The sequence below is a fragment of the Pristiophorus japonicus genome, chromosome 4 (genome assembly GCF_044704955.1).
Source record: "Pristiophorus japonicus isolate sPriJap1 chromosome 4, sPriJap1.hap1, whole genome shotgun sequence".
In the NCBI taxonomy this organism is placed as follows: domain Eukaryota; kingdom Metazoa; phylum Chordata; class Chondrichthyes; family Pristiophoridae; genus Pristiophorus; species Pristiophorus japonicus.
The window spans coordinates 1,046,407-1,069,842 of NC_091980.1; positions in this window are offsets into that span (position 1 = coordinate 1,046,407).

The following is a 23,436-nucleotide window of genomic DNA, read 5'->3' on the forward strand; positions in this document are numbered from 1 at the left end:
TGTAGGGATGAGTGAGTGAGTGTGTGAGTGTGTGTGTGAGTGTAGGGATGAGTGTGTGTGTGAGTGTGTGAGTGTAGGGATGAGTGAGTGTGTGTGTGTGTGTGAGAGTGTGTGAGTGTAGGGATGAGTGAGTGTGTGTGTGTGTGTGTGTGAGAGTGTGTGAGTGTAGGGATGAGTGAGTGTGTGTGTGTGTGTGTGTGAGAGTGTGTGAGTGTAGGGATGAGTGAGTGTGTGTGTGTGTGAGTGTAGGGATGAGTGTGTGTGTGAGTGTGTGAGTGTAGGGATGAGTGAGTGTGTGTGTGTGTGTGTGAGAGTGTGTGAGTGTAGGGATGAGTGAGTGTGTGTGTGTGTGTGTGTGAGAGTGTGTGAGTGTAGGGATGAGTGAGTGTGTGTGTGTGTGTGTGTGAGAGTGTGTGAGTGTAGGGATGAGTGAGTGAGTGTGTGAGTGAGTGTGTGAGTGTAGGGATGAGTGAGTGAGTGTGTGAGTGTAGGGATGAGTGAGTGTGTGTGAGTGTAGGGATGAGTGTGTGTGAGCGTGTGTGTGGCCACCACAGCCGAAGGACTCTCTCTTAAAAAGTTCTATTTTCAACTTTACAGAAATTGGTGTCACAGATCAATCGAGAAAGGTCAGAAACTGGAGGAGGTGCGGCTAGTCGGCTGCAACTAACAGCCGTGGGACAGAGGGTCGCTGATAGGATTCAATCTCGCAAGAGAAGATCAACCACCAATGTGGACGCTGGGCCCAGGTTACTGAGAGAGGGTAAGCCCTGCAAATTGCACAGTCTGGCTTGGCATCGCGGTCTTTGCAAAGAGCCTGCGTGGTGTCCCCTGCCCCCTCTGCACCCTCCCCTGTGCTGACCAAACATTGGCTCTGTTATGTTTTGCAGATGTTGCGCATCAGGAAGAGACACAAGCTGAAACAGAAGATCAGGAAGCCGACAGTCCAGATATTCTTCATCAACATCAGGACGAGGATGAGCTGCAGAATGAAGGGCAGCAGGAAGACCCCAATACTGGGATGTTTAGATTGGAATTGGAGCCGGTGAACCCCCTGAGGAAGCCAAGCAACTGAGCGATACAACCGACGCAACATTTCCTGGGGTACAGTCTGAGGCAGCGGGTCCCAGAGGGTTGCAGTAAGCCGCACCTGGGAGACGGCCGAGGAGGGTGGGAAGGAGAGCTCAACCTGAAATGCAGGATGCAGGGGACATGGGACAGCTCATGGGAATGTGTGGGGAGAGCATTGAGCTAACGAGACCACACCTAGACACCATGGGTGGGGTGACGGGAGAATTAGCAGGACTGTCAGTAGAAGTAGCAACACTGGGAAAATGGGAGCAGTGTCGGGAGAGATGAGGGAGGGGATGTTGGAGATTAGGGAGGGGATGTCGCAGGCAGATGGTGCAGTGTCGGGAGAGATGAGGGAGGGGATGTTGGAGATTAGGGAGGGGATGTCGCAGGCAGATGGTGCAGTGTTGTGACAGATTCGGAAGGGGATGTTGGAGGTTAGGGAGGGGATGTTGGATATAGCTGCTGCAATAAGTGGACAACACTCAGGCTGTCATTGCACAACAGCAGTTGGTGGCAGGAACTGCTGACACTCACTTTCCAATCCCCGACCAGCCTCAGGTATTGTGCTGCGCGTTGATCCACAGGCTTGAGAAGAGTCCAACGATGAACCCGGGCTATTCCACAATGCTGTCTGCTAGGTCTGTCTCTGTCCAACCCCAACAACAACAAAGGCGCCTTCACGCAGAAAGCAGAAAAAACCCTGGGGTCGAGGGGAGGAAGCAGAAGTCTGAGACAATGGGGTAGAGGCAATAACCGGGGCAAAGGGGGCGCACAGCGCGAAGGTCTTTGGATACAGGGAGAGGGGGGATGACTGCAGCTCGAGTTCGTTTGGTTGTTTGTTGCTGCTTGTTGTTTTCTTCATTGAAAAGATTAAAGTTTGATATAAATGTTTTTATTAAAGTTCAATACAACTGTACAAATTTGTAATAAACCTAATCATTTTTTAAATTTAAGCAGAATGTTCCACATTATTTTTTGAATTAAAGCAATATAATCCAACACAACATTACGTACATTCTTATGTACTTTATTTTTTCACACTAATAGTTGCACACACTGTCGGGCCGTTTAGCCTTCAGGCAGCAAAGCGATCATGGAATAGTTGCTGACGCAAGTCTCTAGTTTTAACTATAGGTCCTGCGGTTTGAATTGGTGGCATAGGTTCGTCTCCTCCACCTCCTGCTGGTCCTCCTCCTCCTCCTTGTCTTCGTTGTCAGCCTCCTCCTCCTCCTCCTCCCCCTTCTCCCCTCAGGAGGATCTTCAATGTCCAGGGCCTGGCCCCCCACGATGGCCACATTGTGCAACATGCAGCAATCGACAGTGAACTAACCGACATGGTGAGGGGCTTATTGCAGGTAGCCTCCAGATTGGTCCAGGCTTCGGAAATGCTGCTTCAGTATGCCAATTGTCCGCTCTATGATGCTCCGTGCCGTTATGTGCGACATGTTGTACCGATGCTCTGGCTCAGTGCGGGGATTGCGTAGGGGAGGGTCATAAACCAGGTGGTGAGCCCATACCCTTTGTCTCCGAGCAACCAGCTCTGCCCTTCTGGCAGCTCCTGAAACATGGTAGATATAACGCTCTCACATAGGATGAAAGTATTCTGGATGCTACCGGGGTATTTGGCATCCACTGCCATGATCCGATGCAGATCGTTGCAGGCGAGTTGGACATTTAGGGAGCGAAACCCTTTTCTGTTGCGATAAACCTCGGGGCCATCAAAGGTGCTCCCAAGGTGGTGTGGGTACAATTGATCACACCCTGTACCTTTGGGAAGCCAGCAATTCGGGAGAACCCCTCAGTCCTGTCTCGCATTGCCTGTGTGGTCAGAGGGAAATTGATAAACTGGTCTCTTTTGGCATACAGTGCAGCAGTCACCTGTCAAATGCAGCAATGTGTGGCGTGCTGCGAGATGCAGCACATGTCCCCAGTTGCTGCTTGAAATGAACCAGAAACATAGAAGGCTAGTGCTGCAGTGACCTTCACTTCCACAGGTAAGGCAGTTCTCTTGCCACTTCTTGGCTGTATGTCTTCCCTGACTAGCTGGCATAAGAAAATAAGAACATAAGACATAGGAGCAGTAGGCCACCTGGTCCCTCGAGCCTGCTCCACCATTCAATAAGATCATGGCTGATCCAATCATGGACTCAGTTCCACTTTCCCGCCCGCTCCCCATAACCCTTTATTCTCTTATCGCTCAAAAATCTGTCTATCTCCGCCTTAAATATATTCAATGACCCAGCCTCCACAGCTCTCTGGGGCAGAGAATTCCACAGATTTACAACCCTCTGAGAGAAGAAATTCCTCCTCATCTCAGTTTTAAATGGGTGGCCCCTTATTCTGAGACTATGTCCTCTAGTTTTAGTTTCCCCTATGAGTGGAAATATCCTCTCTGCATCCACCTTGTCAAGCCTCCTCATTATCTTATAAGTTTCAATAAGATCACCTCTCATTCTTCTGAACTCCTATTCGTATAGGCCCAACCTACTCAACCTTTCCTCATAAGTCAACCCCCTCATCTCCGGAATCAACCTAGTGAACTTCTCTGAACTGCCTCCAATGCAAATATATCCTTCCTTAAATACGGAGACCAATACTGTATGCAGTACTCCAGGTGTAGCCTCACCAATACCCTGTACAGTTGTAGCAGGACTTCTCTGCTTTTATACTCTATCCCCCTTGCAATAAAGGCCAACATTCCATTTGCCTTCCTGATCAATTGCTGAACCTGCATACTAACTTTTTGTGTTTCATGCACAAGGACCCCCAGGTCCCTCTGTACTGCAGCACTTTGCAATTTTTCTCCATTTAAATTATAATTTGCTTTTCTATGTTTTCTGCCAAAGTGGATAACCTCACATTTTCCCACATTATACTCCATCTGCCAAATGTTTGCCCACTCACTTAGCCTGTCTATATCCCTTTGCAGATTCCTTGTGTCCTCCTCACAATTTGCTTTCCCACCCATTTTTGTATCATCAGCAAACTTGGCTACATTGCACTCGGTCCCTTCATCCAAGTCATTAATATAGATTGTAAATATTTGAGGCCCCAGCACCGATCCCTGCGGCACCCCACTAGTTACTGTTTGCCAAACGGAAAATTTATCCCAACTCTCTGTTGTCTGTTAGTTAGCCAATCCTCGATCCATGCTAATATATTACCCCCAACCGCGTGAACTTTTATCTTGTGCAGTAACCTTTTATATGGCATCTTATTGAATGCCTTCTGGAAATCCAAATACACCACATCCACTGGTTCCCCTTTATCCACCCTGTTCGTTACATCCTCAAAGAACTCCAGTAAATTTGTTAATCATGACTTCCCCTTCATAAATCCATGATGACTCTGCCTGACTGAATTATGCTACTGCTTCCTTAATAATGGACTCCAGCATTTTTCCAACGACAGATATTAGGCTAACCGGTCTATAGTTTCCTGCTTTCTGTCTGCCTCCTTTTTAAAGAGGGGCGTTACATTTGCGATTCTCCAATCCGCTTCATATCTTGGTGATGACCTCCTTTCTAAATCGCAGCCTGTGAAGGCAGTCTGCATCACTCAGGTGTAGGTATGAGCACCTGTCCCTGTAGATTTGATCAGCGTATAGCCTCCTCCCGATCAATCACCGAGCGATCGGGTTTCTGCGATGGTGATGTCGTATTATCCGTCGCCTCTGCATGGCCTGCATGTAAACCAACCTTATTACATGAGGCACAGTAATAATTATTATTGTTAAATTTGTTATTCTTGTTATTGTGAGACAGTACTTACTGAAGCCCCCGCACCTTTGCTGGGTGACTCCCTGCAGAAGGGGCCACATCCTGGTCTGCGCATGCGCAACACATGGCTCTGTCTCAATGGAGACGCGATGCACAGTGATTTATGGCACTGAGCTTTTGCCGGGATGCGTATGTTTGCTGCTGCGTTGTGCTGTCTCCGGTGCACAGGTCGGAGTGCATGCCGGCAGGATCGCTCTGTCAGCCGGACACAAACACAGGGGATCGGCGCTCAGCTTGGATAGAAGCCCTGGGGGTGGGGGGTGGGGGGAAATCCAAGTGCCAAGCTCCTGCGCTTGTGTCCGGCCGAGGGAGCGATCCTACCGCTGGCTGGCACTCGTCCGACCCACTCCTGCAGCCCCGTGAGCAGAGATTCTGTGGTGGGAGGGAGTCGCAATTAGCCCATTCCCAAAAACATTCCGTGGGAAAAATGAACTCTCCGAGTTATTTTCCAAGTTCCCTCTGCAAAAATCATCATGAATCTCTGTTTTAAATTGTCTTCTTCCCTCGCTCCAGAAACTCAGAAATATACTGAGTGCTGATTTCCTTAAGTTAACGGAAGGTTTATCTGATCGGTTCTGGAGGCCACTGCGTGCCGTCCGGAAAAATATCGGTGTTGGCCAAAATCAGTTAAAGGGCCAAAAATGGCCAAAAACAGCACGGAACTTATCAGCCATGACCATATTAAATGGCGGAGCAGGCTCGAGGGGCCATATGGCCGACTCCTGCTCCTATTTCTTGTGTTCTTATGTAAATCAGTTTTCAACCAGACCTGCGGCAAAAAATCTGGCGATCAAAAAACCCGGCGCTGACAGTTGCTGCCGGCGTAGAAACTTTGAGGAAAATTGCAAAATCAAGATTGCTCCAAAAAAATCAGCGGATGCCAAAAAAACGGTGCCCAATGGTGGCGAAAATTCACCCCCATAGTTCTAACTCCCTCATGTTTAACGTGAGTCTCCAGCGAATCGAACCTTTCACCCCCAGGAAAGACATTGTCTGGATCAGTCTGCTCAACTCAAATTGCTGCTGACCAGAATGGCCCCCACAGCCCCTCTGGAGGGCAGAGATACCCCGCCCCTGATCAGCTGAGAAGAGCCGGGCTCGGGAGACCACAGCGGACTCCCCACACGGCAGTAATTCTCCTAACGCAGGGCGGGTTATGGATCTCTCACACTGTCGGGAAACATCGGCACTGCTCGGAGTGTGGGCTCATGCTCTCACTGACGGGTTTAATCGCGAAACCATCCTGAGAGTGAGTCAGACAGAGCCTTTCCTGTGGCTTCGAATATAATTCCAATCTGATCACACTGCTCCTTCTGAATATCCAGAGGGGGATTTCCAATAATTTGCTGAGATCATTTGTATCAACGTTAATAACTTTAATTTTTCACTGCGTGAAATTCATTATTTCAAATGACAATTGCCAATGTGTAGATGTGTAAAGTCATCTATTCCAACAGAAATATTCCTATTTTGGGTCTTAGCACTGGGCTGGATGTTCATTCCAGCACAGATTGGAAATGTGATATTTTTTAATCACCCCAGGCTCGATCAGCGCTTTGTTTTCACAACACAAAAGTAATCAGCGCTATTAAATGAAGCTGATCAGATTACAGGCAGAAAGCTGGTGATGGGACAATACTGCCCTCGAGCTGTGCGATTATCCAGCTGTTCCTGCAAAGATTGCAGCAGTGCAAACACATGGCCCACAGATAGTGAGGTCACAGTCGGTGCAGGTGAGTGCGGCTCCAACAACACTCGAGAAGCTCGACACCATCCAGGACAAAGCAGCCCCTTGATTGGCCCCCCATCCACCACCTCCAACACTCACTCCCTCCACCACCGGCGCCCCCTGGCTGCAGTGTGCACCATCTACAAGATGCACTGCAGCAACTCGCCAAGGCTTCTTCGGCAGCACCTCCCAAACCCACGACCTCTACCCCCTAGAAGGACAAGGGCAGCAGGTACATGGGAACACCACCACCTCCACGTTCCCCTCCCAGTCACACACCATCCTGACTGGGAAATATATCGGCCGTTCCTTCATCGTCACTGGGTCACAATCCTGGAACTCCCTCCCTAACAGCACTGTGGGAGCACCTTCACCACACGGACTGCAGCGGTTCCAGAAGGCGGCTCACCACCACCTTCTCAAGGGGCAATTAGGGATGGGCAATAAATGCCGGCCTTGCCAGCGATGCTCACATCCCAGGAACGAATAAATAAAAAGGTGGATAGGTTGGGATTGGGGGATATGGGAGAAGGTGGGTAGGTGGGGTTGGGGGATATGGGGAGCAGTGGGTAGGTGGGGTTGGGGGATATGGGGAGAAGGTGGGTAGGTGGGGTTGGGGATATGGGGAGAGGGTGGGTAGGTGGGGTTGGGGGATATGGAAAAAGGTGGGTAGGTGGGATTGGGGGATATGGGAGAAGGTGGGTCGGTGGGGTTGGGGATATGGGGAGACTGTGGGGGTGGGGTTGGGGGATATGGGGAGAAGGTGTGTGGGTGGGGTTGGGGGATATGGGGAGAAGGTGGGAGAGGTGGGGTTGGGGGATATGGGGAGAAGGTTGGTAGATGGGGTTGGGGGATATGGGGAGAAGGTGGGGAGGTGGGGTTGGGGGATATGGGGAGAGGGTGGGTAGGTGGGGTTGGGGGATATGGGGAGAAGGTGGGTAGGTGGGGTTGGGTGATATGAGAGAAGGTGGGTAGGTGGGGTTGGGGGATATGGGAGAAGGTGGGTAGGTGGGGTTGGGGGATATGGGGAGAAGGTGGGTAGGTGGTGTTGGGAAATATGGGGAGAAGGTGGGTAGGTGGGGTTGGGGATATGGGGAGAAGGTGGGTAGGTGGGGTTGGGGATATGGGGAGAAGGTGGGATTGGGGGATATGGGGAGAAGGTGGGTAGGTGGGGTTGGGGGATATGGGGAGAAGGTGGGATTGGGGGATATGGGGGATATGGGGAGAAGGTGGGTAGGTGGGGTTGGGGGATATGGGAGAAGGTGGGTAGGTGGGGTTGGGGGATATGGGGAGAAGGTGGGGAGGTGGGGTTGGGGGATATGGGGAGAAGGTGGGTAGGTGGGGTTGGGGGATATGGGGAGAAGGTGGGTAGGTGGGGTTGGGGGATATGGGGAGAAGGTGGGTAGGTGGTGTTGGGGGATATGGGAGAAGGTGGGTAGGTGGGGTTGGGGGATATGGGGAGAGGGTGGGTAGGTGGGGTTGGGGGATATGGGGAGAAGGTGGGTAGGTGGGGTTGGGGGATATGGGGAGAAGGTGGGGTTGGGGGATATGGGGAGAAGGTGGGTAGGTGGGGTTGGGGGATATGGGGAGAAGGTGGGTGGGTAAAAACCCAATTTAACTTTGCACCGCTCCAAAAATGAGCTCCATCTCTGTAATAAAGTAAAAAGGTGGTGTTAGTTTTTTAGGATTTTGAAAGGAATTGATGGGGTAGAGAGAGAAAAATGTTTTCCGCTGGTGGTGAAATATAACTTTACACAGAGCCAGGCTGTTCAGGACTGTTGTTCAGAAACACGTCTTCACACAAAGGGTAGTGGAAGTCCCACAGTTGGTGCTCGCTCAATTAATTATTTTAAACTAAGATTGATAGATTTTCACTCACTGAGACTATTAAGGGATATAGAGCCAAGGAGGGTGAATGGAGTTAGGATATAGATTCTTTCAGTGGTGGAACAGACTCGAGGGGCCGAATGGCCTCCTTCTGCTCCTGTGTCCCTGTTGGTGTCACAACAAATTGGAGAAGATGCAGAGTTAGCATTGGCCATGACTCCTCTAGCAGGGGCGTGGGTGGGGGGGCTGCGAGATGCTGCAGACTGTCGGACTGGGCAATCAATAAAAGTACAGCAGTTATCATGGGTGACTTTAATCGACATATAGATTGGGCTAACCAAACTGGTAGCAATGCGGTGGAGGAGGATTTCCTGGAGTGTATTAGGGATGGTTTTCCAGACCAATATGTCAAGGAACCAACTAGAGGACTGGCCACCCTAGACTGGGTAATGTGTAATGAGAAAGGATTAATTACCAATCTTGTTGTGCGAGGCTCCTTGGGGAAGAGTGACCATAATATGGTCGGATTCTTTATTAAGATGGAGAGTGACACAGTTAATTCAAAGACTCGGGTCCTGAACTTAAGGAAAGTTAACTTCAATGGTATGAGACATGAATTGGCTAGAATAGACTGGTGAGTGATACTTAAAGGGTTGACGGTGGATAGGTAATGGCAAACATTTAAAGATCACATGGATGAACTTCAACAATTGTACATCCCTGTCTGGAGTAAAAATAAAACGGGGAAGGTGGCTCAACCATGGCTAACAAGGGAAATTAAGGATAGTGTTAAATCTAAGGAAGAGGCATATAAATTGGCCAGAAAAAGCAGCAAACCTGAGGACTGGGAGAAATTTAGAATTCAGCAGAAGAGAACAAAGGGTTTAATTCGGAGGGTGAAAGTAGAGTATGAGAGGAAGCTTGCCGGGAACATAAAAACTAACTGCAAAAGCTTCTATAGATATGTGAGGACAAAAAGATTCGTGAAGACAAACATAGGTCCCTTGCAGTCAGATTCATGTGAATTTATAATGGGGAACATAGAAATGGCAGACCAGTTAAACAAATACTTTGGTTCTGTCTTCACGAAGGAAGACACAAATGACCTTCCGGAAATACTAGGGGACCGAGGGTCTAGTGAGAAGGAGGAACTGAAGGATATCCTTATTAGGCGGGAAATTGTGTTAGGGAAATTGATGGGATTGAAGGCCGATAAATCCCTGGGGCCTGATCGTCTGCATCCCAGAGTACTTAAGGAAGTGTCCCGAGAAATAGTGGATGCATTGGTGATCATTTTCCAACAGTCTATCGACTCTGGATCAGTTCCTATAGACTGGAGGGTAGCTAATGGAATACCACTTTTTTAAAAAGGAGGGAGAGAGAAAACGGGTAATTATAGACCGGTTCGCCTGACATCAGTAGTGGGGAAAATGTTGGAATCAATTATTAAAGATGAAATAGCAGCGCATTTGGAAAGCAGTGACAGGATCAGTCCAAGTCAACATGGATTTATGAAAGGGAAATCATGCTTGACAAATCTTCTGGAATTTTTTGAGGATGTAACTAGCAGAGTGGACAAGGGAGAACCAGCGGATGTGATGTATTTGGACTTTCAAAAGGCTTTTGACAAGGTCCCACACAAGAGATTGGTGTGCAAAATCAAAGCACATGGTATTGGGGGTAATGTACTCATGTGGATAGAGAACTGGTTGGCAGACAGGAAGCAGAGAGACGGGATAAACGGGTCCTTTTCCGAATGGCAGGCAGTGACTAGTGGAGTGCCGCAGGGCTCAGTGCTGGGACCCCAGCTATTTACAATATACATCAATGATTTGGATGAAGGAATTGAGTGTAATATCTCCAAGATTGCAGATGACACTAAACTGGGTGGCGGTGTGAGCTGTGAGGAGGACACGAAGAGTCTGCAGGTTGACTTGGACAGGTTAGGTGAGTGGGCAAATACATGGCAGGTGCAGTATAATGTGGATAAATGTGAGGTTATCTACTTTGGGGGCAAAAACACGAAGGCAGAATATTATCTGAATGGCGGCAGATTAGGAAAAGTGGAAGTGCAATGAGACCTGGGTGTCATGGTTCATCAGTCATTGAAAGTTGGCATACAGGTACAGCAGGCAGTGAAGAAGGCAAATGGTATGTTGGCCTTCATAGCTAGGGGATTTGAGTATAGGAGCAGGGAGGTCTTACTGCTGTTGTACAGAGCCTTGGTGAGGCCTCACCTGGAATATTGTGTTCAGTTTTGGTCTCCTAATCTGAGGTAGGACATTCTTGCTATTGAGGGAGTGCAGCGAAGGTTCACCAGACTGATTCCCAGGATGGCTGGACGACATATGAGGAGAGACTGGATCAACTTGGCCTTTATACACTTGGGTTTAGAAGGATGAGAGGAGATCTCATAGAAACTTATAAAATTCTGACGGGACTGGACAGGTTAGATGCAGGAAGAATGTTCCCGATGTTGGGGAAGTCCAGAACCAGGGGTCACAGTCTAAGGATAAGGGGTAAGCCATTTAGGACTGAGATGAGGAGAAACTTCTTCACTCAGAGAGTGGTTAACCTGTGGAATTCTCTACCACAGAGAGTTGTTGACGCCAGTTCATTGGATATATTCAAGAGGGAGTTAGATATGACCCTTACGGCTAAAGGGATCAAGGGGTATGGAGAGAAAGCAGGAAAGGGGTACTGAGGTGAATGATCAGCCATGATCTTATTGAATGGTGGTGCAGGCTCGAAGGGCCGAATGGCCTACTCCTGCACCTATTTTCTATGTTTCTATGTTTCTATGGGCTGTTGGAATTACCGATCGCCCTGATCCTGTTCGGGACCTTGCGACCCTCTCTGTGCCGACATGGCTTTAAGCTGCAAGTTTGTCATACTTTGTGACTTTGTAAAGTATTTATGTCCCACAGTATTGTGGGTTTCAGACAAGATAAATGCATGAAAGTTTCCGAGCATTGGCTGAGTTTAAATCCTCTTACAAATGGGTGATGATAGGAGACAAATGATTGTGAAAAGGGATCAAGCTCCTGACAGCTGCTAGCGATTTGACTTGCAGACTCATTGTTCCCCGGGGTGAGATTATACGCCTGTTGGCATATCTCACACTAAAGCACACTCACTTCAAACACTGGCAGGCGGCTGATAATGTAACCCTGTCAGGGGAGAGACACAGACCGTTCACTCAGACTGTAAGCACTCCAACAAAGTCCCTGTTCAGGATAGATTTTAAATATTTCCGTCACCCGCCATCAGTCTGCCAAACAAGTGACCGATTGACTTGTGTTTATATCACGCCTCATCGCCTCGCCTCAACATCGAAAACATCTTCAGCAGAACAGTGTCAGCACTCTCGCCTCTGAGTCAGAAGGCTGTGGGTTCAATCCCCCTCCACGGACTTGAGCAGATAACTATAGGCTGACACTCCAGTGCAGTACTGAGCGAGTGCTGCGCTGTCGGTAGGGCAGTACTGAGGGAGTGCTGCACTGTCGGTAGGGCAGTACTGAGGGAGTGCTGCACTGTCGGTAGGGCAGTACTGAGCGAGTGCTGCACTGTCGGAGGGGCAGTACTGAGCGAGTGCTGCACTGTCGGAGGGGCAGTACTGAGGGAGTGCTGCACTGTCGGAGGGGCAGTACTGAGGGAGTGCTGCACTGTCGGTAGGGCAGTACTGAGCGAGTGCTGCACTGTCGGTAGGGCAGTACTGAGGGAGTGCTGCACTGTCGGTAGGGCAGTACTGAGGGAGTGCTGCACTGTCGGAGGGGCAGTACTGAGGGAGTGCTGCACTGTCGGAGGGGCAGTACTGAGGGAGTGCTGCACTGTCGGAGGGGCAGTACTGAGGGAGTGCTGCACTGTCGGAGGGGCAGTACTGAGGGAGTGCCGCACTGTCGGTAGGGCAGTGCTGAGCGAGCGCTGCACTGTCGGAGGGGCAGTACTGAGGGAGTGCTGCACTGTCGGTAGGGCAGTACTGAGGGAGTGCCGCACTGTCGGTAGGGCAGTACTGAGGGAGTGCCGCACTGTCGGAGGGGCAGTACTGAGGGAGCGCTGCACTGTCGGAGGGGCAGTACTGAGGGAGTGCCGCACTGTCGGAGGGGCAGTGCTGAGGGAGTGCCGCACTGTCGGAGGGGCAGTACTGAGGGAGTGCTGCACTGTCGGAGGGGCAGTACTGAGGGAGTGCTGCACTGTCGGAGGTGCTGTCGTCCACCTGACTTGTTAAACTGAGGCCCCGCCTGCCCTCTCAAGTGGACATAAAAGATCCCACGGCACTATTTCGAAGAAGAGCAGGGGAGTTATCCCCGGTGTCCTGGGGCCAACATTTAGCCTTCAATCAACATTACAAAAATAGATTATCTGTTTGTGGGAGCTTGCTGTGCGCAAATTGGCTGCCGCGTTTCCCATATTACAATAGTGACTGCACTCCAAAGTACTTCATTGGCTGTAAAGCGCTTTGGGGCGTGCGGTGGCTGTGAAAGGCGCTATATAAATGCAAGTCTTTCTTTCATCTGTCAAGATTTCATTTGTGTGTTATGGCAGCAAAACACAGTGGCCATGTTGCCTATAGCAAGATCCCACCAATGGGATGGTCATACTGGGGCATTCCCCCACAGATCGTTGGGGGGGGGGTGTGATCGTATCAGTCGGCACGTGCCTGTATCCCACATCGGGCACAGGTGACTAGGGCCCGGCGAGAGCAGTGGCAATGAGCAGCTTTCCAACACGCAATTGAAAACCATTTAAGTTTTGTTATATGTATATGAAAAAAAAGCTTTTAACTTTGGCTTCCTTCCAGAACTTGGTATTCAGTGATTTTCGCTGCGTATGAAACAGTCGGTACCATGGCAACACAGTTTGCTGTGTTGGTCGGCTTAAGGAGCCAGTTGTAAGAATCGCTGCCATTTGTCATTCAGCATTGCTGCTTTCCTTTGCAATTCATTGCTTTGGCAGGTTTACCGGGGCCCAGCTACTGCCCCTGATCTTAGAATACTCTTCATTAGAATTAGTCTGTTCCCCTGGAACATCGATACAATCCCCTGCCCCGCCACCTTTTTATTTTTATTTGTTTCTGTTTCCCGCGGCAGCTGGTGATGACTCTGTCATTCACACCCTCTCTCAACTCAGCTTTTGTTTCCTAACTTGTGCCATTACCATTGCACTTCGGCCCATCATCCCGTTTGTCTCTCTAATCTCTCCTGCCTTCCACCCTGTCACAGACCTTCCCTTTTCTCCTGTCCTCCCCTCCCCCTTTCCCTGCCTCTACACTTCCTTAACAATCTGTTACATTTCAAACTTTTGCCAGTTCTGACAAAGGGTCATCGACCCGAAACGTTAACTCAGTTTCTCTCTCCACAGATGCTGCCCGACCCACTGAGAGTTCCAGCATTTTGCATTTTTGTTACATACTGGAGTATAAAAGCAGAGAAGTCTTGCTACAGTTACACAGGGTATTGGTGAGGCCACACCTGGAGTACTGCGTGCAGTTTTGGTTTCCATATTTATGAAAGGATATACTTGCTTTGGAGGCAGTTCAGAGAAGGTTCACTCGGTTGATTCCAGGGATGAGGGGGTTGACTTATGAGGAAAGGTTGAGGAGGTTGGGACTCTACTCATTGGAATTCAGAAGACTGAGAGGTGATCTTCTGGAAACGTATAAGATTATGAGGGGGCTTGACAAGGTGGACGCAGAGAGGATGTTTCCACTGATGGGGGAGACTAGAACTAGAGAGCATGATCTTAGAATAAGGGGCCGCCCATTTAAAACTGAGATGAGGAGGAATTTCTTCTCTCAGAGGGTTGTAAATCTGTGGAATTCGCTGCCTCAGAGAGCTGTGGAAGCTGGGTCATAGAATAAATTTAAAACAGAGATAGACAGTTTCTTAAACGATAGAGAATAAAGGATTATGGGGAGCGGGCGGGGAAGTGGAGCTGAGTCCATGATCAGATCAGCCATGATCATATTGAATGACGGAGCAGGCTCGAGGGGCCGTATGGCCTACACCTGCTCCTATTTCTTATGTTTTTATAAACACAAGTCCCCTGATCCATTATATAGAGTGGCAAGAGTCAATGACTTCTGGGAATGGCTGCTGATCCAAGCTTTAGATGGAATCAGGGGAATTTACAGCATGGAAGGAGGCCATTCGGCCCATCGTGTCCGTGCCGGCCGACCAAGAGCTACCCAGCCTAATCCCACTTTCCAGCTCTCGGTCCGTAGCCCTGTAGGTTACAGCACTTCAGGTGCACATCCAAGTATTTTTTTAATGTGGTGAGGGTTTCTGCCTCTACCACCCTTTCAGGCCGTGAGTTTCAGACCCCCACCACCCTCTGGGTGAAGACATTTCTCCTCAAATCCCCTCTAAACCTCCCCCTAATTACATTAAATATACGCCCCCTGGTTATTGACCCCTCTGCCAAGGGAAACAGGTCCTTCCTATCCACTCTATCTCGGCCCCTCATAATTTTATACACCTCAATCAGGTCTCCCCTCAGCCTCCTCTGTTCCAAAGAAAACAACCCCAGCCTATCCAATCTTTCCTCAACGCTAAAATTCTCCAGTCCAGGCGACATTATGTAAATCTCCCCTGCAACCTCTCCAGTGCAATCACATCTTTCCTGTAATGTGGTGACCAGAACTGCACGCAGTACTCCAGCTGTGGCCTAACCAGTGTTTTATACAGTTCAAGCGTAACCTCCCTGCTCTTTTATTCTATGCCTCAGCAATAAAGGCAAGTATTCCAATGCCTTCTTAACCACCTTATCTACCTGACCAGCTACCTTCAGGGATCTGTGGACCTGCACTCCCAGGTCCCTTTGTTCCTCTACACTTCTCAGTGTCGTACCATTTATTGTGTATTCCCTTGCCTTGTTAGACCTCCCCAAATGCATTACCTCACACTTCTCCGGATTGAATTCCATTTGCCCCTGTTCTGCCCACCTGACCAGTACATCGATTTCTTCCTGCAGTCTGCAGCTTTCTTCTTCATTATCAACCACACGGCCAATTTTAGCATCATCTGCAAACTTCTTAATCATACCCCCAACATTCAAGTCTAAACATAGAAACATAGAAAATAGGTGCAGGAGTAGGCCATTCGGCCCTTCGAGCCTGCACTGCCATTCAATGAGTTCATGGCTGAACATGCAACTTCAGTACCCCATTCCTGCTTTCTCGCCATACCCCTTGATCCCCCTAGTAGTAAGGACCTCATCTAACTCCTTTTTGAATATATTTAGTGAATTGGCCTCAACAACTTTCTGTGGTAGAGAATTCCACAGGTTCACCACTCTCTGGGTGAAGAAGTTTCTCCTCATCTCGGTCCTAAATGGCTTACCCATTATCCTTAGACTGTGACCCCTGGTTCTGGACTTCCCCAACATTGGGAACATTCTTCCTGCATCTAACCTGTCTAACCCCGTCAGAATTTTAAATGTTTCTATGAGATCCCCTCTCATTCTTCTGAACTCCAGTGAATACAAGCCCAGTTGATCCAGTCTTTCTTGATATGTCAGTCCCGCCATCCCGGGAATCAGTCTGGTGAACCTTCGCTGCACTCCTTCAATAGCAAGAACATCCTTCCTCAGATTAGGAGACCAAAACTGTACACAATACTCCAGGTGTGGCCTCACCAAGGCCCTGTACAACTGTAGTAACACCTCACTGCCCCTGTACTCAAATCCCTCGCTATGAAGGCCAACATGCCATTTGCCATAATCGTTGATATATACCACAAAAAGCAAGGGACCCAGTACTGAACCCTGTGGAACCCCACTGGATACAACCTTCCAGTCACAAAAACAGCCATCAACCATTACCCTTTGCTTCCTGCCTCTGAACCAATTTTGGATCCAACTTGTCACTTTGCCCTGGATCCCATGGGCTTTTACTTTCATGACCTGTCTGCCATGTGGGACCTTATCAAAAGCTTTGCTAAAATCCATCTACACTACATCGTACACACTGTCCTCATCGACCCTCCTGGTTATCTCCCCGAAAAATTCAATCAAGTTAGTCAGACACGGCCTTCCCTTAACAAATCCACGCTGACTGTCCTTGATTAATCCGTGTCTTTCCATATGAAGATTTATCCTGTCCCTCAGGATTTTTTCCAATAATTTTCCCACCACTGAGGTTAGGCTGACTGGCCTGTAATTACTCGGTCTATCCCTTTCCCCCTTTTTAAACAAAGGTACCACATTAGCAATCCTCCAGTCTTCTGGCACCACACCTGTAGCCAGAGAGGATTGGAAAATGATGGTCAGAGCCTCTGCTATTTGCTCTTTTGCTTCTCTTAACAGCCTGGGATACATTTCATCCGGGCCTGGGGATTTATGCACTTTCAAAGCTGCTAAGCCACTTAATACTTCCTCTCTCACTATGTTTATCTTGTTTAATATTTCGCACTCCTGCTCCCTCATTGCAAAGTCTGCATAGCCGCTGTCTTTTGTGAAAACAGATGCAAAATATTCATTAAGAACCATACACACGTCTTCTGCCTCCACACACAGATTTCCTTTGTGGTCTCTAATAGGCCCCACTCTTTCCCTAGTTATCCTCTTGCTCTTAATGTATTTATAAAATGCTATTTGTGACCCATTGTGGAGCCAACTCGTGGTTTGGCAAATGGTGAAACAGGATTTGCAGGCGATGGTTGGAACTGCTGCCAGGCACTGCTGAAACACATTCTAAAGATCAGGAATCGCTTTGGCAATCTATTGTAAGCCTAGCTGCGGCTTCTCACACTCTGTCCCTTGACACTCTACCATGAGCAAACCTGCTCCCAAAATACATCCGGTAATTTACCATCATAACTGGAAGTTCCACACACTACACCACTGGACCTTTGTCACTGGGACATAAATGCTATATGTATATTTGTGGGTAGCTGTTTCTGCTTTCACTGGCGGTACACACCAGAATGTCCGCGGCTCAATCCCTGATCCGTCTTCTTAGGACTTCTTCTTCATAGCAGTCCCTCGGAGTCGACACTAACATGAATTCTCAGGTGACTGATGAGACAACTAGGTGATCTCCAGCCTCAGTGCGCACAGGTGGGGCAGACGGTGGTTGGAGGGCCTGAGTTGTTGTATGCTCCTTCCGCTGTTTGTACTTGGCTTCCGTGTGCTCCCGGCGAAGAGATTCGAAGTGCTCAGCATCTTCCCGGATGCTTCTTCTCCACTTTGAGCAGTCTTGGGCCAGGGATTCCCAGGTGTCAGTGGGGATGTTACATTTTTTCAAGGCGGCTTTGAGGGTGTCCTTGAAGCATTTTCTCTGCCCTCCTGGGGCTCACCTGCCGTGACACAGCTCAGAGTAGAGCATTTGTTTTGGGAGTCTAGTATCGGGCATGTGGACAATGCGGCCCGCCCATCGGAGCTGGTCGAGCGTGGTCAATGCCTCGAGGATGTTGGCCTGAGAGAGAACGCTGATTTGGTGCGTCGGTCCTGCCAATCGATTTGCAGGATTTTGCGGAGGCAGCGTTCACACACGAGTTGAGAGCACAATTTGACGGAGCACCTCCAAAGGGACGCACCGCTTGGTGTTCCTGCTCCTGATCACTGTTATGTGTGCAATAAGGGTACAAACTGAGTACTGTTTAACTGAACAAGGTACATCCTTGGCTCTGCTTTATTACGGCCCAAAGTGCCTGACTCACAAAATGGCTGGCCTTTTATACCAGAGCAGCACCATGTGTGTGCTGCTCAGTGGCCTCCAACAATGACACCCTCTGGTGGCTACAAACAGCATGTACATACATGACAATCATGATCCAGGAACTGGTGCTAAAGGGCAGGATGGAGGAAAGGGATCGATTGAACGGGTCTGTGTCATATTAGCTTCAAAATAAACAGACACGGTGGAGTTAGACTGGAAAGATTCCATCAAGCAAACCTTCTTGACTTTTTTGAGGGCATTATGGAAAAAGTAGGTCGTTTATTTAGAATTGCAGAGAGGTTTTGACAAGGTTTCACACTTGAGACTGAGGAAGCCAGTGGTAGCTGCTCCAACAATAAAGCACATGCAGAAGCCCTGTGAGAGATTTGGAATCGATATTAGATTTGTTCCGCAATTGAGCACAGAAATTCCAAAATAAATTTAACATTAATCATTGCACATTGCTCAAAAAATGTGTATTATAAATGTACAATAAATTAAGGAAGGCAGCAAATTGAATTACAGAATATTACATGAGAGTATAGAATGTTCCAGAAAAGAGACAGGACACTTGGTTCATGAAATATCGGTCGATGTTTCTCGCCACGAGCTATCCTATCCAATCCCACGCTCCCCCTCATTCAAAATACCCTTTAATACCCCATCCAGTCTAATCCCACTCTCCTCTCACTCTCCGCACCCTTTAATACCCCACCCAGTCTAATCCCACTCTCCTCTCACTCCCCACACCCTTTAATATCCCACCCAGTCTAATCCCACTCTCCTCTCACTCCCCACACCCTTTAATACCCCACCCAGTCTAATCCCACTCTCCTCTCACTCTCCGCACCCTTTAATATCCCACCCAGTCTAATCCCACTCTCCTCTCACTCCCCACACCCTTTAATACCCCACCCAGTCTAATCCCACTCTCCCCCTCACTCCCCGCACCTTTTAATATCCCACCCAGTCTAATCCCACTCTCCCCTCACTCCCCGTACCCTTTAATATCCCACTTAGTCTAATCCCACTCTCCCCTCATTCAATTTACCCTTTAATATCCCACCCAGTCTAATCCCACTCTCCCCTCATTCAATTTACCCTTTAATATCCCACCCAGTCTAATCCCACTCTCCCCTCATTCAAAATACCTTTTAATATCACAATCAGTCTAATCCCACTCTCCATCTCACTCCCCACACCCTTTAATATCCCACCCAGTCTAATCTCACTCTCCCCGTCACTCCCCGTACCCTTTAATATCCCACCCAGTCTAATCCAACTCTCCCCCTCTCTCCTCACATTCTTTAATATCCCACACAGTCTAATCCCAATCTCCCCTCACTCTCCACACCCTTTAATATCCCATCCAGTCTAATCCCACTCTCCCCTCATTCCCTGTACCCTTTAATATCCCACCCAGTCAAATCCCACTCTCCCCTCACTCTCCGCACCCTTTAATATCCCACCCAGTCTAATCCCAATCTCCCCTCATTCAAAATACCCTTTAATATCCCACCCAGTCTAATCCCACTCTCCCCTCATTCCCTGTACCCGTTAATATCCCACCCAGTCTAATCCCATCTCCCCTCATTCAAAATACCCTCACCCCCTCACTTCCCACGCCCTTTAATATCCCACCCAGTTTAATCCCACTCTCCCCTCACTCCACACACCCTTTAATATCCCACCCAGTCTAATCCCAGTCTCCCCTCATTCAAAATACCCTTTAATATCCCACCCAGTTTAATCCCACTCTCCCCCTCACTTCCCACACCCTTTAATATCCCACCCAGTCTAATCCCACTCTCCCCTCACTCCACACACCCTTTAATACCCCACCCAGTCTAATCTCACTCTCCCCTCATTCCCTGTACCCGTTAATATCCCACCCAGTCTAATCCCATCTCCCCCTCACTCCCCGTACCCTTTAATATCCCACCCAGTCTAATCCCACTCTCCCCTCATTCAAAATAACCTCAGCCCCTCACTCCCCGTACCCTTTAATATCCCACCCAGTCTAATCCAACTCTCCCCCTCTCTCCTCACATTCTTTAATATCCCACACAGTCTAATCCCAATCTCCCCTCACTCTCCGCACCCTTTAATATCCCATCCAGTCTAATCCCACTCTCCCCTCATTCCCTGTACCCTTTAATATCCCACCCAGTCAAATCCCACTCTCCCCTCACTCTCCGCACCCTTTAATATCCCACCCAGTCTAATCCCAATCTCCCCTCATTCAAAATACCCTTTAATATCCCACCCAGTCTAATCCCACTCTCCCCTCACTCTCTGCATCCTTTAATTCCCCACCAAGTCTAATCCCACTCTCCCCCTCACTACCCATACACTTTATTATTCCTTTTTTTCCCGCTTAAGGATCTCATTTGCTTTTAAAAGAACTGACCTACTGTGGCTTCAATGACTGTTTTATGGAGAATTACTCACACTGATGTGAAGACATTTTTCTAATCTCTTTAGTTCTTTTTATAATATTTTAAATCTGTTCCCCCCCCAACACTATCCTGTTAACCAAGTAAAATAATCTGTCACTGTTTACCAATCATAAGCGCTTTATTTTTAAACCTCTTACGGGTCACCTCTTAACTTTCTCAACTCCAGGGGAAATGGAGCCTTTCAAAGCTCTCTCAGACAGCAGAGAGTAGTGGTGAACAGAGAGAAGTGTACTGTAGTGTTCCCCAGGGGCACATAGGGCATCTTTTCAAAGTTTGCAGATGATACAAAACTCAGAAGTGTCGGAAATAGTGAGGAGGACAGACCGACTGGGGAAGTAGGCGGACACAAGACGTTCCGAGAAGTGTGAAGTGACAGGTTTTGGTGGGAAGAATGAGGAGAGGAAATATGAACAAAATGGTACAATTTTAAAGGGGGTGCATGTTGTATGTACATAAATCTTTGAAGGCGACAGGACGAGTTGAGACGGCTGTTAAAAAGCACGTGGGTTCCCGGGCATTATAAATAGAGACATAGATACAGAAGCAAGGACATTATGCTAAACCTTTATAACACACTGGTTAGGCCGCAGCTGGAGTATTGTGTCCAATTCTGGGCACCGCACTTTAGAAAGGGTGTCACAGCCTGGGAGAGGGTGCAGAGGGGATTTACTGGAATGGTCCAAGGGATGGAGGACCTCAGTGACGTGGGGAGACTGGAGAAGCTGGGGTTGTTCTCCTTGGAGCAGAGAAGGTTAAGGGAAATTTAATGGAGAGTAAATAAGGAGACACTGTTCCTGGGGGCAGGAGGCTCGGTAACCAGAGGGACACAGATTTAAGGTGATTTAAGGGGGAGATGAGAAGAATGTTTTTACGCAGCGAGTTATTGTGATCGGGAACGCGCTGCCTGAAAGGGCGGTGGGAGCAGATTCAATAGTAACTTTCAAACCGGGAATTGGATAAATAGTTGAAGGAAAAAAATTGCAGAGCTGTGGGGAGAGAGCGGTGGGAGTGGGACTGATTGGATCGCTCTGTCACAGAGCCGGCACAGGCTCGATGGGTCCTATGGCCACCTTCTGTATAACGGTTAAATCTAAGGTCCGGGCTGGAGGAGTAGCAGTCAGTAACAGATGTCAGTCGTCGCCATATGGAACGTCCAAAGTCAACGGCTACGATCGTCAGCATAGAGTCCGAGGATCGATGTAGAACAGGGGAACGCCGCTGGAGTGTGGAGGGTGTGAGAGAGCTGAGCTCCCTAATCTGTGAATCGTTCACATCAATGAGACAGGATTCAGATTCATTGATGAAATGCCACCCAATCAATTAGTCCCTTTGTCTTTTGGTGGGTCTGTTTGGGTCCCAAGGACATCTTATGCTAATTTCGATTACAGAGCAAAGAATGTGTGGGAAACGGGACCGATTAAAGCAAAGAGGCCGATCCCTGTGTCGCTGTGAACAAGTCACAATCAGCAATGGGAAGCTGGGCTGTGATGACAATTGCTCAGATTCTCTGTAGGAATCGGCACCTTTTACATTGATGTTTTTATTATGCAGAACATGTTATATTATAATTACTGAACACAAACCTCCATTCACTTCGCAGACGTACAATCGTCCTGCAATCATCAGCACACATCCCCCAGATATTAGTTAGTATGTGTGTGCCTGCTATATTGCTCTCTCTCTCTCTACTCCCCTCTCCCTCTCTCTCCCCTCTCCCTTTCTCCCACTCTCCTCTGCCCCGCTCTCCCTCTCCTCCACTCCCTTCCCAGGCTGGTTGACCTGAATGACCAAAACATAAGAACTAGGAGCAGGAGTCGGCCATTTAGCCTCTCGAGCCTGCTCCGACATTTAATAAGATCATGGCTGATCTGATCATGGACTCAGCTCCACTTCCCCGCCCGCTCCCCATAACCCTTCACTCCCTTATCGCTCAAAAATCTGTCTATCTCCACCTTAAATATATTCAATGACCCAGCCTCCACAGCTCTCTGGGGCAGAGAATTCCACAGATTTACAACCCTCTGAGAGAAGAAATTCCTCCTCATCTCAGTTTTAAATGGGCGGCCCCTTATTCTGAGACAATGCCCCCTAATTCTAGATTCCCCCACGGGGGGAAATATCCTCTCTGCGTCTAGCCTGTCAAGCCCCCTCAGAATATTATACGTTTCAATAAGATCACCTCTCATTCTTCCAAACTCCAATGAGTACAGGCCCAACCTGCTCATAAGACCATCCCTTCATCGGACAACCGCAAACAATAATTGAGTCTCCTTGCCTGGTGCCTGGGCACAGCTGGAAGGTGAGCTCCTCTCACTAACGGAAAGGTACACAGTGTGTTGCCCTATGAATCCCTGCACACACTGGGCCTGAACGGTGCGTTGTGAAGAGGAATGGCAGACCAGGGAGAAGCATATCCAGCGATGTCCTGTTCTCTGACTCCGCACCAATCCTGATCACATCCGTGGCACCTGAACTCTAAAACAACGAGAGAATAAAATACAATAATTGAACTATGCGATGACTGACGCTCTTCAAGTGGACGATTTGATAGAGAGCCAGAACAGTACTGTCATGTATCTTACATTATTATATATAACTGTATCCTAACATGCGACACATGACTGTAATAAGATATGACCTGTAACCACCAGCATACCTTACCACCAGGGGTGCACTTGCAAGAGACAGGTATATAAGGACAGGTCTCAGGCAAGTGCAGCATTCCAGAGCTGTGAAATAAAGGTGCAGGTCCAGAGTGACCTTGACTTCACTACATGCCTCGTGTGAATCTGTACTGAGGGGACAGGACTTTACAAGAACCATCATCATCATCATCATAGGCAGTCCCTCGGAATCGAGGAAGACTTGCTTCCACTCTAACAGTGAGTTCTCAGGTGACTGAACAGTCCAATA